Source organism: Leucopleurus acutus, assembly GCF_964270905.1.
Source record: "Leucopleurus acutus genome assembly, chromosome: 2".
Lineage (NCBI taxonomy): Eukaryota > Metazoa > Chordata > Mammalia > Artiodactyla > Delphinidae > Leucopleurus > Leucopleurus acutus.
Genome location: NC_139143.1, coordinates 165469032 through 165487240, shown reverse-complemented (window position 1 = coordinate 165487240; position 18209 = coordinate 165469032). Strand labels below are relative to the sequence as shown.

General features: G+C 38.5%; 1 protein-coding gene across 5 annotated transcripts in view; it reads left to right on the top strand.

Moving 5' to 3' along the window:
- ZMYM4 (zinc finger MYM-type containing 4) overlaps positions 1 to 18209 on the top strand; it is a 176373-nt gene that overhangs the window by 10151 nt on the left and 148013 nt on the right. The window contains exon 1 of one of the 5 annotated variants that reach the window (XM_082833569.1): positions 327 to 357. The exons of the other annotated variants lie outside the window; for them this stretch is intronic. The gene's annotated coding sequence lies outside the window, so the exon portion shown is untranslated. Of the gene's footprint in view, positions 1 to 326; positions 358 to 18209 lie in introns of those variants that run through there. 5 annotated transcript variants of the gene reach the window in all.

Sequence of the window (18209 nt, the reverse complement as noted above, 5' to 3'; positions counted from 1 at the left end):
GAGGCCAGAAGTCCAAAATCAAGGTGTCAGCAGGACCATGCTGTCTCTGAAGACTTGGGAAGAATCCTTTGTCTCTTCCAACCTCTGGTGGACCCAGGTGTTCTTTGATTTTTGTGGCAGCATTCCTCCAGTTTCTGCCTCCACCTTCACATGGCCTCCTCTCTCTGTTTCTTCTTTTCTGTCTAAGGATGATCTTCATTGGATTTAGGGCCCACCCTAATCCAGGGTGATTTCATCTCAAGATCTTTATATTAATTACATCTGCAAAGAAGTTTATTTCAAAAAGATCACATTCTTAGATTCTGGGTGGACATATCTTTTGGGGGCCACAATTCAGCCTACAACAGGGTCTTTAAGGTTAGTACCTGCATCCTTTTTAAAAATTGTTATTATTTTATATTTAAACAATTACCTTAAAAATTTCTCATGTCTTAAAATATACACAACATAAAATTTATCATTTTAATCATTTAAAGTTTATAATTCAGTGGCATTAAGTACATTAACAATGTTGTGCAACTATCACCACTATTTCATCCCAAACAGAAACTTTGTATGTACATTAAGGCATAACTCTCCGTTGCCTTTCCCTCCAGCCCTTGGTGTGTTTTCTGCCTATTCTAATCAGAATTTGCCTATTCTAGGTATTTCATATAAGTGAAATCATAAATATTTGACCATCGGTGTCTTAGTTCACTTAGCATAATGTTTTCAATATTTATCTATGTTGAAGCATGTATCAGAACTTCATTTTTTTAATGGCCTAATAATAGTCCATTGTATGTATGTAACACATTTTGTTTATCTGTTCCTCTGTCGATTGACGCTTGGGTTGTTTCTACCTTTACGTTGCTGTAACCATTGCCATACAAGTATCTGAGTTTCTGCTTTCAGTTGTTTTGAGTATGTACCAAGAAATGGATTTGCTGGGTCATATAGAAATTCTATGTCTATCTTTTTGAGGAATCACCAGACTGCTTTCCACAGAGACTGCACCGATTTCCATTCTTACTAGCAATGCATGGGGGTTCTGATTTCTCTGCATCCTCTCCAACGCTTGTTCTTTTCTTTTGGTAATAGCTATCCTAGTGGGTGTGAAGTGGCATCTCATTGCGGGTTTTTTCCCCCTGTTTTATTGAGATATAACTGACGTACAGGATTGTATAAGTTTAAGGTGTACAGCATAATGATCTGACTTACATACATCATGAAATGATCATCACAATAAATTTAGTGACCATCCATCATCTCGTATAGATACAAACTTAAATAGAAAAAATTTTTTTTCTTGTGATGAGAACTCTTAGAACTTATTCTGTTAACAACTTTCATGTGTAACATACAGCAGTATTAATTATATTTATCATGTTGTATTCATTGTAGTTCTGATTTTTTTTCAAGTATAGTTGATTTACAATGTTCAGGTGTACAGTAGAGTGATTCAGTTATACATGTATATAATCTTTTTCAGATTCTTTTCCATTATAGGTTATTACAAGATATTGAATATAATTCCCTGTGCTCTACAGCAGGTCCTTGTTGTTTATCTATTTTATATATGGTAGTATGTATCTGTTAATCCCAAATTCCTAATTTATCCCTCATTGTGGTTTTTTTGTTTGTTTGTTTTGCCCTAGCGACTTGGGGATTTTAGTTTTCCGACCAGGGATTGAAGCTGGGCCCTTGGCAGTGAGAGCAGAATCTTCTTTTAAAATAAATTTTATTTATTTATTTATTTTTGGTTGTGTTGGGTCTTGGTTACTGCGCATGGGTTTTCTCTAGTTGCGACGAGCGGGGGCTGTTTTTTGTTGCGGTCCACGTGCTACTCATTGTGGTGGCTTCTCTTGTTGCAGAGCATGGACTCTAGGTGCGTGGGGTTTAGTAGCTGTGGCTTGTGGGCTCTAGAATTCAGGCTCAGTAGTTGTGGCACACGGGCTTAGTTGCTCCACAGCATATGGGATCCTCCCAGACCAGGGATTGACCCCATATCCCCTGCATTGGCAGGAAGATTCTTAACCACTGTGCCACCAGGGAAGTCCCAAGAGCACGGAGTCTTAACCACTGGACTGCCAGGGAAGTCCCTTGTTTACACTGTTTTGATTACTGTAGCTTTGTAGGAAGTTTGAAATTGGAAAGTGTAAGTCCTCCAACTTTGTTTTTTTTTCAAGATTGTTTTGGCTACTTGGGGTCTTTTAAAATTCCGTATGAAATTTAGGATTTTTTTCTGTTTCTGTGAAAAGTGCCATTTGAATTTTGATAGGGATTGCATTGAATCTGTCAGTCTCTTGGGAAGTATTTTTCATCCCAACACTATTAAATGTCCCAATAAATGGGATGTCTTCCAATTTATTTAGGTCTTCTTTAATTTCTTCCAGCAATGTTTTGTACAAGTCTCGCAGTGTGTAAGTCTTACACCTCCTTGGTTAAATTTTTCGAAGTATCAGTGAGTGTAATACACCACATTGATAGAATGAAGGAAAGAAACACATGATCATGTTTGTTGATATAGGAAAAAAAAGCATTTGAAAAAAAACCAACACCTTTTATAAAAGCACTCAAGAAACTAGGAATAGAAGGGAACTTTCTCAACATGATAAAGGCCATATATGAAAAATCGTAGCTAACATCATATTTGATGATGAAAGACTGAAAATTTTTCCCCTCAGAATAGGAATAAGACAAGGATACCCTATTTTGGCATTTCTACTCAATGTATATGAAGTTTTAGCCTGAGCAGTTAGGCAAGAAAGAAATGAAAGACATCCAAATTGGAAAGAAAGAAGTAAAACTGTATTTACAGAGGACATGATCATGTATGTAGAAACCTCTAAAAATCTACCCCCCCACCAAAATCAAACCCTGTGGGAAATTCAAAAAAGTTCAGGGTAAAAAAATCAACACAAAAAAATCAGTTGTATTTCAATACACTAGTAATGAACAATCCTGAAAGGAAATCAAGAAAATGATTTCATTTATATTAGCATCAAGAAGAATAAAATACTTAGGCGCCTGTATCCTTTTGACTTAACTCCAGTCGTCCTTGAAAGAGTCTTCCCTTTTTGGCGAAAAAGATGTTTCTAGGCTCATCCTATACATTACCATTTCAGATTTGGAATTAACTCCAAGAACTTCCTTTCAGTGGGAAATGGTATTTATAGACTACAGTTTGAACTCAGGCAAGTCTTTTGACTTTGGAGTTTTTTTGAGATGGTATCAGCTGTATATTTCCCATTCACTGCTCAACCACATCTGCTTTTCCTTCTGTTTCACCACTGAAATTCTCTTATTTTTAAAAAAATTTTTATTGGAGTATATGGTTGCTTTACAATGTTGTGTTAGTTTCTACTGTACAGCAGAGTGAATCAGCTATATGTATACATATATCCCCTCTGTTTTGGATTTCCTTCCCATTTAGGTCACCGCAGAGCATTTAGTAGAGTTCCCTGTGCTATACAGTAGATTCTCATTAGTTATCCATTTTATACATAGTATCAGTAGTATATATATGTCAATCCAATCTCCCAATTCATCCCACCCCTCGGAAATTCTCTTTAAGATCACTGAAATGATCTAATAATCACCAAATCTAATTGATGCTTTTTCAGAACTTTCCTTTTTTTTTAAAAAAAATATTTTTTTATCTTATTTTTGGTTGCGTTGGGTCTTTGTTGCTGCGCGTGGGCTTTCTCTAGTTGTGGTGAGCGGGGGCTACTCTTCCTTGCGGTGCGTGGGCTTCTCATCGCAGTGGCTTCTCTCCTTCTGGAGCATGGACTCTAGGCAGGCAAGCTTCAGTAGTTGTGGTGGGCGGGCTCAGTAGTTGTGGTGCATGGGCTTAGTTGCTCCGCGGCATGTGGCATCTTCCCGGACTAGGGTTTGAACCCTTGTCTCCTGCATTAGCAGGCGGATTCTTAACCACTGCGCCACCAGGGAAGCCCCTCCTTTTTTGATCTTTGTTAGACATCTGACCCTATTGCCCACTCCTTCCTTGAAACTTCTTTATTTATAAGAAGGCATTCGCATGGTTCTTCTCTTGAATTGCTGCTTTTCAGTCATTTTGACTCTTTGTTTGCCCAGTAGGACTTGTTCCCTCAGCCTGCATTTCTCTTGGGTAATCCCTTCTACAGTGATTTTAACCACTACCCATTAAATACATTATGTGATTTCCTTTCTTCTTTGCTCCCCTGTTGTCTCTAAAACTCAGAATCAGTGTTTCCAAATGTGAGCTTTGACTTGTATTTTGATGTCTTACAAATATTGCTAAGTCATTATGCCTAAAATGGAAGAACTCTCTGTATCCTTGACAAGTACTTACTCTCCCAAATAGTGCTTTCTTCCTTCTTAACCTGTTTTTCTTCCTGTGTTATCTCACCCAAGTTAGAAACTCTGAGTTATCTTGCTTCTTCCCTTTCTCTTATTAATCCAGTTTTTGTTTTTGTTTATTTATTTATGGCTGTGTCGCATCTTCATTGCTGCGCTCGAGCTTTCTCTAGTTGTGGTGAGCGGGGCTACTCTTTGTTGCGGTGCGCGGGCATCTCATTGTGGTGGCTTCTCTTGTTGTGGAGCACGGGCTCTAGGCGTGCGGGCTTCAGTAGTTGTGGCTCGCGGGTTTTAGAGCGCAGGCTCAGTAGCTGTGGCGCTCAGGCTTAGTTGCTCTGCAGCATGTGGGATCTTCTTGGACCAGGGCTCAAACCCGTATCCCTTGCATGGGCAGGCGGATTCTTAATCACTGCACCACCGGGGAAGTCCATTAATCCAGTTTTAATTGGTAAGTCTTGTTGAGATTATCTGATATGATTTTAATTAAATTAATTAATAAAAATTAAATTTATTTTTAAAAATTTATTTTGGCTGCTTCGGGTCTTAGTTGCGGCACGTGGGATCTTTTGTTGTGGCGTGCGGGCTTAGTTGCCCTGCAGCATGTGGGATCTTAGTTCCCCGAGCAGGGATCAAACCCGCGTTCCCTGCATTGGAAGGCGAATTCTTACCCACTGGACCACCAGGGAAGTCCCATGATTTTTTTTTTTTAAATAAATTTATTTATTTTTTGGCTGTGTTGGGTCTTTGTTGCTGTGCGGGGGCTTTCTCTAGTTGCGGCGAGCGGGATCTACTCTTTGTTGTGGTGCGCAGGTTTCTCACTGTGGTGGCTTCTCTTGTTGCAGAGCATGGGCTCTAGGCACGCAGGCTTCAGTAGTTGTGGCATACAGCTTCAGTAGTTGTGGCGCACGGGCTTAGTTGCTCTGTGGCATGTGGGATCTTCCTGGACCAGGCATCGAACCCGTGTCCCCTGCATTGGCAGGTGGATTCTAAACCACTGTGCCACCAGGGAAGTCCCAACTCTCATTTTTTTATAAGGTGAATGATCCAGAAATACTAAGTTTTCAATCTTGTTGAAAGTCTTGGAAGTCCCAAGTCCCATGATTTTTAAAACTTTATTTCTCCTGCCACCACCCTAGTTCTGGTACTTGTTTTACGTGCTTTGTCTTTTTACTTTCCTTGCCTTCACGACTCGTTTTCCCTTTCCGTTCTCTACTGTTTCCTCTACCCCATTCATTTTATACGTTGGAGACTGATTTATCTTCAGAAATGAAAATCTGTTCATCTGTAAGGTAACACATTGGCTCCCCCACTACTATTCTAATTCTCCAAGATAGGTCCTCTTTGGATTCTCTCCCTGTGGCAAGCGGCAGGTTGCCTCACAGCTCTTACTCTCATCCTAGTTTACTTTTCCTTCATGGGAGAGTTTCTTTTTGGTTATCTCTGCTACTATCATGTTAGCTTTGGTAGGGGTTCTGCTTGGGCTCTGCAGCCCAAATGTGGAGACAGGATCTTTGCTTAATTCCACCCAACACAGCTGAGATCAGGATCAGGCTATGACTTTTACACAAGGCTATTAAAAGTTTAGCATAGTAGGAGGGAATTAGAAAACAAATACAACTGGCTCTTATATATGGCTGATCTAGGAGAAATGGGCAACATTTATCTACTAAGCCTTCAGCTTGTCTAGTGAGCAGAGGATATCTTTTCTTTGGAACTTGGAAGCAGTTTGACATCTGGGGGAAAGAACTCATTCCCCCGTCCTTCTAAGGAGCTAACATCCTGAACTATAATTTCTTGTTTTTTGGCTGACTAACATTAAGAATAGCAGTGCACTTCAGGAGATTCAGTCTCCTTTCTTCGGAGATGTAGTGTCATATTAGTCTTTGGCTCCAGTGGAGCAAATAGATCAATATTAGTGTAAGAGAGATTGGTTCATTCAACAAATACTTAAGACACATTTCACACATGGTTTTAGGTGCTAGAGAAATAATAATGAACAAAAGAAAAAGAAAGTCAAGGTTTGTGCTAATGGGGGGGCAAGATAGAAAATAAACAAGAAATTGATAAAGTAATTTCAGGTAGTGAAGAACATAAGAGAGCACAGGATAATATGATAGTTAGTGATTGGGGTGGGAAGAAACAATGTTAGATATTTCTCTGAGAAGCAGTTTGTGGTATTAAATATGAGCTCTTAAAAAGATTCCTTTAACTCCTGTGTGCAGGATGAACTTCAGGGAGCAAGGTGGGCAACGGGGTCAGTTAGGAGGCTCTTTGGCTGTAATGCTTGTGTGAAGGTAACCATTGTTTGGGGTAGGTGGAGATGGTGAGAATTGGTTGTGATACATTTTAGAGATGGAGTCAATAGGACTTGTTGATGGATGAATGTAGAAAAATAAAGAAGACTGCTGACCCCTAGGTTTTCACCTTGTTAAACTAGATAGTTGGTGGCACTATAAACTGAGGTGGGAAAACTGGAAAAGAATATACGTAGTAATGGGGATGAAGGAGGAAACTATTATTTCTTTATATAACAACTTCATTATAAAGTGTAGGTTAGAGTTTCTCAGTCTCAATACCATTGGCGTTTTGGACCACGTAATTGTTTGGGGCAGGGCGAATTGTTCTGTGCATTGTGGATGTTTAGCAGCATACCTGCTCTCTATCAACTACATGCCAGTAGCCCTCATTCCCCATTTGTGAGAACTAAAAATACCTCCAGGCACGGCGAGATGTCTCCTGAGGGGCAAAATTGCCCCTGGTCGAGTACCAGTTCTCTAGATATTTTTACCATATATCCTAAAGACCTGTCCAAATTGTTCCAACTACTTCTCATTCCATTCTCTAATAGAAATTCTGATAATACAGCCACATTGATTGACAGGCCATTTTTTCTTAACCTTCGTGCCTTTTTAAAAATCATAATATTTCATTCAGGCATAACTACTACTTACATAATTTTGGTTCCTGAATTTTTTTAACCTAAATTTTTGTCCTAAGCACTGCTTCTGTTATTAAAAATATACTTAACATAATTTTAATGACATTGTAATATTCTTTCCTACAGATAAACCATAATATAGGAATATTCTCCAGTTCTTAGGTTGTTTAAAATTATTTCCTATCAAAAATGAGGCTAAACTAGGGGAAAATGCTGGGACAAGGGAGTGATAGACAAAGGGTTTGAGATTTCTTTCTGGGGTAATGAAAATATTCTAAAATTGATTGTGGTCGTGGTTGTATAACTCTGAAGATACTAACACTGATTGAATTGTGCACTTTAGTGTTTTTTTTTTTTTTTACGGTACGCGGGCCTCTCACTGCTGTGGCCTCTCCCGTTGCGGAGCACAGGCTCAGCGGCCATGGCTCCCGGGCCCAGCCGCTCCGAGGCATGTGTAATCTTCCCGGACCAGGGCACGAACCCGCGTCCCCTGCATCAGCAGGCGGACTCTCAAGCACTGCGCCACCAGGGAAGCCCTGAATTTTGCACTTTAAATGGGTGAATTATATGGCATGTGAATTATATCTCATTGAAGTTGTTACTGAAAAAGGCTAAAGCAAACAGTATTATGTGTAATTTTTGTCTGTAACTGTAGAAGTGAAATTACTGATTCAAGGCATGTGAAAAATATATTCAAGGTTTATTGAGGTAAAATTTATATAGAGTAAAATTTACCTTTCTTATTGTACAATTCAGTAAGTTTTCACAAATACATATATTTCAGTAGCTACCAACATAGTCAAGATGTAGAACAGTTCCATCAACCCCCAAATTCCTTCATGTCCCTTTACAGCCAGCCTGTCCCCTACCTCTAGCCCCGATCTGTTTTCTTTTCTGTAATTTTGTGTTTTCAGAAAGTTGTATAAATGACATAATACAGTATGCAGCCGTATGAGTTTTGCTTCTTTCACTTAGCATAATGTATTTGAGATTCATCCATATTGTTGCATGCATCAGCAGTTGCTTTTTATTGGTGACTAACATTCTATTTTATGGATGTAGCACAATTTGTTTATCCACTTGCCAGTTGAAAGACAATTGTATTTATAGTTTTTGGTATTTATGAATAAAGTCATAATATTTGCCTATAGGTTTTTAAAAAATACTATATTAAGAATGTACTTAATACAGTAAGAACATACCTTTAACAATTTGCTGTTTCAAAAAATTTAAAGCAAAGTATACAAATGGGAAAAAAAACCTCTTCATAAGTTTATTATGTTGGGTATAATTTGTTTTTTTTTTTTGGCCGCTCTGCGCGCAGCATGTGGAATCTTAGTTCCCCAACCAGACGTTGAACCTGTGCCCTCTACAGTGGAAGCCCGGAGTCTTAACCACTGGACTGCCAGGGAAGTCCCTGGGTATAATTTCTTTATATTTGTTTAAACTTAACCCTTTCCACAATGAATTTGGGGCAGTTCATAAAAATATATATGAAAAAAAGATTAAAAGAAATAAGGACAGGGGAGGTGGGAGGAATTGGGAGGTTAGGATTGACACATATACACTGTTGATACTATGTATAAAATAGACAACTAATGAGAACATACTGTATAGCACAGGGAACTCTGTGTAATACACTGTGGTGACCTACATGAGGAGGAAATCCAAAAACGAGGGGATCTGTGTATATGTATAGCTGATTTATTTTTCTGTACAGTAGAAACTAACACAACATTGTAAAGCAACTATACTCCAATAAGAATTAATTAAAAAAAAAGTAGAAACAGGCTTAAAAAAGGACTGCAGTAGGAAAATACAGATAATTCTAATGTTGTGATTGATCAGAGAATACGATTATGTAAGTGTGTGCCATTATTAAACGGAGCAAACATTACTGGATCCACTTAAAAAAACCAGTATTTTCTAGCAGTGATTCTAAAAGTAATTTCAGATGTGAATCTTCAGTAGGAGACACTGAGATATAAGGAACAATAACATTTCCTTTTTAACAGAAAACAACTGAATTTCTTGCTTATAGGTTTTTGTATACACATACGTTTTCATTTTAGGTAAATAATTAGGTGTGGGACTGCTAGGTCATATAATGTTTCCTTACATTGCATTTTGAGAGTTATTTATGTATTTTGGATACAAATCCTTTATTAGATATGTGTTTTGCAAATATTTTTTCCTAGTCTATGGCTCAATTTCATTTTTTTTAAAGTGTTTTTCAAAGAGCAGAAATTGAGATTGATAAATGTACTCACAGACACAAATTTAATTTTGTGGGAATCAGCACATAGATCACATCAAAGGACCCAGGAGAAAACATATCATGGTGTATTTCTTTTTCCTATTTTTTTCCAAAACAAGTAAATTTTTATTGAAGTATAGTTGATTTACAGTGTTGTGTTAGTTTCAGGTGTACAGCAAAGGGATTCAGTTATACGTATATTTACCTATTTTTTTCAGATTCTTTTCCATTGTAGGTTATTACAAGATATTGAGTGTAGTTCCCCTGTGCCATACAGTAAGTCCTTGTTGTTTATTTTATACAGAGCAGTGTGTATCTGTTATTCCCAAATTCCTAATTTATCCCTCCTCCCTCTTGCCTTTTGGTAACTGTAAGTCTGTGAGTCTATTTCTGTTTTGTAAATAAGTTCATTTGTATCATTTTTTTAGATTCCACCTATAAGTGATATATTTGTTTTCTTTTCCAACTTGCTTCACTTAGTATGATAAATTCCATCCCTGTTGCTGCAAATGGCATTATTTCATTCTTTTTTATGGCTGAGTAATATTCCTTTGTGTGTGTATGTGTATATATATATATACATATGTATATATATTCTATATATATAATCTTCTTACGCATTCATCTGTTGATGGACATTTAGGTTGTTTCCGTGTCTTCGCTATTGTATATAGTGCCACTGTGAACATTGCGGTGCATGAATCTTTTTGAGTTAGAGTTCATCTTTTCCGGATATATGCCCAGGAGTGGGATTGCTGGATCATATGGCGACACTATTTTTAGTTTTTTAAGGAATCTCCAGACTGTTCTCTATAGTGGCTACACCAGTTTATATTCCCACGAGCAGTGTAGCAGGGTTCCCTTTTCTTCACACCGTCTCTAGCAGTTATCATTTGTATGCTTATTGATGATGGCTGTTCTGACTGGTGTGAGGTGATATCTCATTGTAGTTTAGATTTGCATTTTCCTTAGCGATGTGGAGCATCTTTTCATGTGCCTGTTGGCCATCTGTATGTCTTCTTTGAAGAAATGTCTATTTAGGTTTTTTGCCCATTTTTTTTTTGTTTTGTTTTTTATTTATTTGGCTGCATTGGATCTTAGTTGCAGCATGCGGGATCTTAGTTGCAGCATGTGGGATCTTTCGTTGTGGCGCGCGGGCTTCTCTCTAGTTGTGGGGCGTGGACTCCAGAGTGTGCAGGCTCAGTAGTTGTGGCATGTAGGCTTAGTTACCCCATGGTATGTGGGATCTTAATTCCCTGAGCAGGGATTCAATCCACGTCCCCTGCATTGGAAGGTGGGTTCTTAACCACTGGACCACCTGGGAAGTCACTGCCCATTTTTCAATTTTTTTTTTTGTTTGTTTGTTTTTTTGGTATTGAGCAGTCTGAGCTGTTTGTAAATTTTGGAAATTAATCCCTTGTCAGTTGCATCATTTGCAAATATTTTCACCCATTCCATAGGTTTTCTTTTCATTTTGTTTATGGTTTCCTTTGCTCTGCAAAAGCTTTTAAGTTTAATTAGGTTCCATTTATTTATTTTCGTTTTTGTTTCCATTACTCTAGGAGATGGTTCCAAAAAAATTATTGCTGCAATTTATGTCAGAAGAGTGTTCTGCCTATGCTTTTCGCTAGGAGTTTAGTATCTGGTCTTACACTTAGGTCTTCAATCCATTTTGAGTTTATTTTTGTGTATGGTGTCAGAGAATGTTCTAATTTCATTGTTTTACATGTAGCTGTCCAGTTTTCCCAGTGCCACTTACTGAAGAGACAGTCTTTTTCCACTGTACATTCTTATTTCCTTTGTCTTAGATTAATTGACCATAAGTACATGGGTATATTTCTGGGCTCTTTATCCTGTTCCATTAATCTGTGTGTCTTTTTTTAAAATCTGTTTGATTGCTGTAGCTTTGTAGTATAGTCTAAAGTCAGGGAGCATGACTCTTTCAGCTCCCTTTTTCCTTCTCAAGGTTGTTTTGGCTCTTTGGGGTCTTTTGTGTTTCCATACGAATTTTAAAATTATTTGTTGTAGTTCTGTGAAAAATACCATTGGTAGTTTGATAGGGGTTGCACTGAATCTGTAGATTGCCTTGGGTAGTATGGTCATTTTAACAATATTGATCATTTCTAATGAAGAACACAATATATCTTTTTTCTTTTTTAAAATAACAACTATTTATTTATTTATCTATGTTGACTGCACTGGGTCTTTGTTGCCGCGTGTGGGCTTTCTGTAGTTGCGGTGAATGGGGGCTCTTCTTCGTTGTCGTGTGCGCCCTTCTCATTGCGGTGGCTTTTCTTGTTGCAGAGCATGGGCTCTAGGTGCTTGGGCTTCAGTAGTTGTGGCATGCAGGCTCAGTAGTTGTGGCTCACGGGCTCTAGAGCACAGGCTCAGTAGTTGTGGCGCACGGGCTTAGTTCCTCCGAGGCATGTGGGATCTTCCCAGACCAGGGATCAAACCCATGTGCCCTGCATTGGCAGGCGGATTCTTAACCACTGTGCCACCAGGGAAGTCCCCATTCAGTTTCTATCTATCCTAGACCTTTTGAAATAGAATTGAGGGAGAAAGTGGAAGATTGCAGAGTAGGAACCACTGGCAGTAGAATTTGGCTCTGGTCCTTACCAGTAACATGGTTTGTGTTTCCTTATGGGTAAAATGGAAATAAAGACACTCTGAGTCTTAGTAGTTTTCAGTAGGTTAGTGCACATGAAATACACTAGGTGGTGATTTCTAAAAGCAAAGGGGAAAGAGTAAGAACCAAGGGTAATGTCATGGAAGCCTTAGAAGTCATCATTGCCAGGAAGTGGGAGTGAACATTACTCCTTTCTTTTCTTACGTTCCATTCTATGTGACACTTGAATTATTTTAGAAGGAAATGTTTGCTCCAATTATTCTTTTTATTCAACCCCTTTTTTCTCCTAAAATTGACTGATGTTTTTGGAAGTTCTCAAATTCTAATATATCATAGTAACTTCTTTGCTTTTTTATATGATCTTCATATGAGTTTTCATGAATTTATGTCAAAGTTGAAATGCTTCTCTAAAGATAGTTATAGAAAATATGCATGTTTACTGACCTTCAGGTTTCCTTCATGTTTGATGCCTTATATATGTATTAGAGAAGTGAGTACTTTTTTTACTGTAATTTTTATATATGGAAAATAATTTCATTTTAATTGGAAGAGTATTTGACCATAATGAAAAGGAAAAAAGGGTCCTGTGTCTATTAACAAAAGAAGATTTGCTGTATTCATTTCGTTGCCATTTGTTGGAAGGAAAGAATACAGAAAGACCCCCAAATAATTATTTTTAGGGTTGTTGTAAGAAGTTTTATTTGGAAAAAAGCTGCTTGTTTAGTGTGAGGAATACAACTGTGTTTAAGAGGTTTCTACTTGATTACTACTTTTTTCACCTTTGTTATGAAAATTTTCAAATATAAATATAAACGGATCGTTCAACTAATGCTCATGTATTCATTATTCATCTTTTTTAAGAGTCATCAATTTTCTGCCTCTTGTTTCTTCGATTCCTCCCACATTTCTTTGCCTATAAAATTTTAAAGCAAATCCTGGATATATTTCTTTTCACCTATGAATACGTAATGTAAGTATCTCTAAGAGATGAATCTTTTTTTTTTTTTACAAATCATAATGCTAAATAACATTATCACACTTAATAAAATCAGTAGTAATTCCTTAATGTCACCTAATACTCTGTTCAATTGTTGAAACTGTTTATTTCAAAAAGTTAGGAGCTTAAATGAGATTCGTGTGTTTCTAAAACAAGGTCTTTGGGTTGCTGTGTCTCTTCAGCCTCTTTTCATCAATAAATCTCCCCCATTTAAAAAAAAGTGCCATTTATTTTTAGAAGACACTTTGATTTGTTTTGTAGCGTTTCCTACATTCTGGGTTTTGCTGGTTATATCCTGGTGTCATTGAACATGTTCCTCCATCCTTTATGTTCCCTGTAAGCTGTTAGAAGTATGATTAGATTCAGGTTCAAAATTTTTTTTTTTCCATAGAGTTCTTCTTAGGTGGTGTTGTATTCTTCCTACGACACCCCTACTGGAAACACGTCACTTTTAGTGATGTTTATCCTAGTTCAGGTGATGTCAGCCTAATCCATATATTAAGAAATTCCCCTTCAGTTTTGACCTAATGGTTTTTATTTTTTAAATTTTATTTTTGGCTGCCTTGGGTCTTAGTTGCGGTACGCAGGGTCTTCATTGCAGAATTGGGGATCTTTTGTGGCACGCAGGCTCTTTGTTGCGGTGTGCAGGCTTCTCTCTAGTTGTGGTGCACGGCTCCAGAGTGCGTGGGCTCAGTAGTTGTGGCATGAGGGCTTAGTTGCCTCATGGCATGTAGGTTCTTAGTTCCCCGAGCAGGGATCAAACCCCCGTCTCCTGCATTGGAAGGTGGATCTTTTTTTTTAATTTTTAAAGAAACACTTTTAAATTTTCTCTCTTTTTAAAAAAATAAATTTATTTATTTTTGGCTGCACTGGGTCTTCGTTGCTGCGCGCGGGCTTTCTCTAGGTGAGGCAAGCAGGAGCTACTCTTTGTTGTGGTGTGCGGGTTTCTCATTACAGTGGCTTCTCTTGTTGCGGAGCATAGGCTCTAGGCATGCAGGTTTCAGTAGTTGTGGTACATGGGCTCAGTAGTTGTGGCTCACGGGCTATAGAGCGCAGGTTCAGTAGTTAGGGTGCATGGGCTTAGTTGTTCTGCAGCATGTGGGATCTTCCCGGACCAGGGCTTGAACCCGTGTCCCCTGCATTGGCAGGTGGATTCTTAACCACTGCTGCACCAGGGAAGTCCCTGGAAGGCGATTCTTAACCATTGGCCCACCAGGGAAGTCCTTGACCTAATAGTTTTATTGTTCATTGATTAGTTCTTGATTCACTATTTCATTAGGGGTTATAAAATGATGGTTTCCTAATTCTTTTATTTTTCCGGTATCTGTTAGCTGTGATTATTTTATAGAGAAAAACTTGTCAATTAGCTCCCTGGTTTCCTTATTACCTTGAAATACTGTTAATACAGAAAAGACAAGATAAATACTTTATTCTTGTATTTATCGTTCTTAAGAATGAGTTGATGCCTCCACAAAAGACTGCTGAAGGTTGTTTTTTCAGGGTGGGGGGATTAGGGAGCTATCCTGTTCAGTCATTAAAAATGTATTTTTGTATTATTTATTGCATTGTATGTCAGTCTGTTGAACGTCTTTGGTCAGTAAAAGCCTACTCAGTTAGCTCTTTAGTCGTTTTGTCATGACTTCAGTAGTCTTTGGTATTATACTTGCTTTCTGGTGCAAGATGAAGCAGCGTCATCTGTATATTCTCTGCTGTAGATCTGAAATCAACCATTACTCCCAGGAGACCTGGTTCCTTTTGTTCAGAAATGGTATTTAGAGACTGTAACACTTGATAACACTTTTTTTTTTTTTTTTTTTGGCTGCGCCACACAGCTTGCGAATTCTTAGTTCCCTGACCAGGGATTCTAGAGCCTGGGCTCTAGAGCATAGGCTCAGTAGTTGTGGTGCATGGGCTTAGTTGCTCCACGGCATCTGGGATCTTCCCGGACCAGGACTCAAACCCGTGTTCCCTGCATTGGCAGGCGGATTCCTAACCACTGCACCACTGGGGAAGTCCCCTCATTGTAGTTTTCATTTGCGTTTCCCAAATAATAGAGACATTGATCATCTTTTTTTTTTTTTTTTTTTTGCGGTACGCGGGCCTCTCACTGTTGTGGCCTCTCCCGTTGCGGAGCACAGGCTCCGGACGCACAGGCCCAGCGGCCATGGCTCACGGGCCCAGCCGCTCCGCGGCATGTGGGATCTCCCCAGGCCGGGGCACGAACCCGTGTCCCCTGCATCGGCAGGCGGACTCTCAACCACTGCGCCACCAGGGAAGCCCTGATCATCTTTTTTATGCTTATTGGCCATTTATATATCTTCTTGGGAGAAATGTGTGTTCAAGTCCCTTGCCCCCTCCCTTTTTAATCAAATTTTACTTTTTGGTGGTGCCACACATTATGCGGGATCTTAGTTCCCCAACCAGGGATTGAACCCATGGCTCCTGCAGTGGAAGTGTGGAGTCTTAACCACTCGACTTCCAGGGAAGTCCCCTTTGCCCCTTATTGAATTGGGGTGGTTGTTTTTTTGTTGGGTTTTAGGAGTTTTCTATGTATTCTCGATGTTAATCCCTTACCAGAAGATTTGTAAATACAGTTGACCCTTGAACAACATGGGGGTTGGGGCATCAACCCTCCATGCAGTTGAACATCCATATGTAATTCATAGTTGTTTCTCTGTATCTGTGGTTTCTCCATATACATGTAGTACTGTAGTATGTACTGTTGAAAAAATTCATGTGTAAGTGGACCCATACAGATCAAATCTGTGTTGTTCAAGGGTCAGCTGTATTTTAACCCATTCTGTGAGTTGTCTTTTTTTTTTTTTTTTAAGATGTTGGGAGTAGGAGTTTATTGATTTATTTTATTTATTTTTGCTGTGTTGGGTCTTTGTATCTGTGCAAGGGCTTTCTCTAGTTGTGGCAAGCAGGGGCCAGTCTTCATCGCAGTGCGCAGGCCTCTCACTATCGCGGCCTCTCTTGTTGCAGAGCACAGGCTCCAGACGCGCAGGCTCAGTAGTTGTGGCTCACGGGCCCAGTAGCTCCGCGGCATGTGGGATCCTCCCAGACCAGGGCTCGAACCCATGTCTCCTGCATTAGCAGGCAGATTCTCAACCACTGCACCACCAGGGAAGCCCTGTGACTTGTCTTTTTACTCTGTTGATACTGTCTTTTGATGCACAAAATTTTAAAACTCTCATGAAGTCTAATTTGTTTATTCTTCTGTTGCCTGTGCATTTGTTGTCATATCCAAGAAGTCATTGTCAAACGCAGTGTCATGAAGTTTTTGCCGTATGTTTTCTTCTAATAATTTTATGTTTTAGGTCTTACTTTTAGGTTTTTGATCTCTTTGAGGTAACTTCTACATGTGGTGTGAGATAAGGGTCCAACTTAAGGGTCCAACTTCATTCCTTTGCATGTGGAGATCCAATTTTCCAATCATTTGTTGAAAAGATTGTCCTTTCCCCATTGAATGATATTGGCACAGCCTTGTCGAAATTATTTGACCACATACGTGAGGGTTTTTTCTGAGCTCCCTGTTTGATCGGTCTGTATGTCTTTCTTTATGCCAGTACCACACTGTTTTGATTACTGTAGCTTTGTAGTATGTTTAAAATCAGGAAGTGTGAGTCCTCCAGCCTTGTCCTTTCTTTCAGGACTGTTCTGGTTATTTGGGGTCCCTTGAGATTCCATATGAATTTTGGGATGGCTTATTCTAGTTCTGCAAAAAAAAGTCACTGGGATTTTGATAGGGATTGCACTGAATCTGATTGCTTTGGGTAGTATTGATATTTTAACAATTTTAAGTTTTCTAGCCCATGAACACACTGTGTATTTCCATTTATTTGTCTTATTTACTTTCTTTCAGAAATGTTTTATAGTTTTCATTGTATGATTTTTTCAATTCCTTGGTTAAATGAATTTCTGGGTATGGTTTTCTTTCTGATGCTCTTGTTAATAGAATCATTTTTGTAATTTCCTTTTCAAGTTATTCATTATTAGTGTATAGAAATGCAACTGAGTACTGATATTTGTGTATTGGCTTTATATCTTGTGCTACTTAGCTGAATTCATTTATTAGTTCTAAAAATAATTTGTGTGTGTATAATCTGTAAGGTTTCCCACATTTAACATAGCATCTGAATAATCATCTGAAAATTTTTTATTTCTTCCTTTCCAATTTGGATGCCTTTGATTTCTTTTTCTTGCTGTCTAGGACTTCCATTCCTATGTTGTAAGTAAGTGGTAAGTGTGGGTATCCTTGCCTTATTCCTGTTAGTAGAGGAAAAGCTTTCAATATTTCACCATTTGGTGTGATGTTTGCTGTGGGTTTTTATGTGTGGCTTTAATTATGTTGAGATAGTGTACTTTTTAAAAAATAATTTTTAGAAATATTTATTTGGCCGTGCCGGCTCTTAGTTGCGGCACGTGGGATCTTCGTTGCCGTGTACGGGACCTTCGTCGTGGCCTGAGGGATCTTTTAGTTGCAGCATGCGAACTCTTAGTTGTAGCATGTGGGAGCTAGATCCTTGACCAGGGATTGAACCCGGGGTCCCCTGCATTGGGAGCGTGGAGTCTTAGCCACTGGACCACCAGGGAAGTCCCAAGATAGTGTCCTTTTATTCTTAGTTTATTGAGTGTTTTTATCATGAAATGGTATTACCTTTTTTCAAAAAAAATTTTTTTCTGCATCAATTGAGATGATTAGGTAATTTTTTTTTCATTCTGTTGTTGTGTTATATTATGTTGGTCTATTTTCATATATTGAACCATCCTTTCAATCTAGGAATAAATTCTACTTGGTCATGGTATATAATTCTTTTAATATGCTGCTGAATTTGTTTGCTGGTATTTTGTTAAGGGTTTTTTCTTCAGTGTTCTAAGGGATGTTGGTCTTTAGTTTTCTTGTAGTATCTTTGGCTTTGGTATTAGGGTAATCTCAGCCTCACAGAAGTGTTCCTTCCGCTTCATTTGTTTGGGAAAAGATTGTTTGGGAAAAGATTTGTTTGAGAAGGATTGATATTAGTTTTTCTTTAATTATTTGGTGCAATTTACCGGTGAATCCATCAGGTCC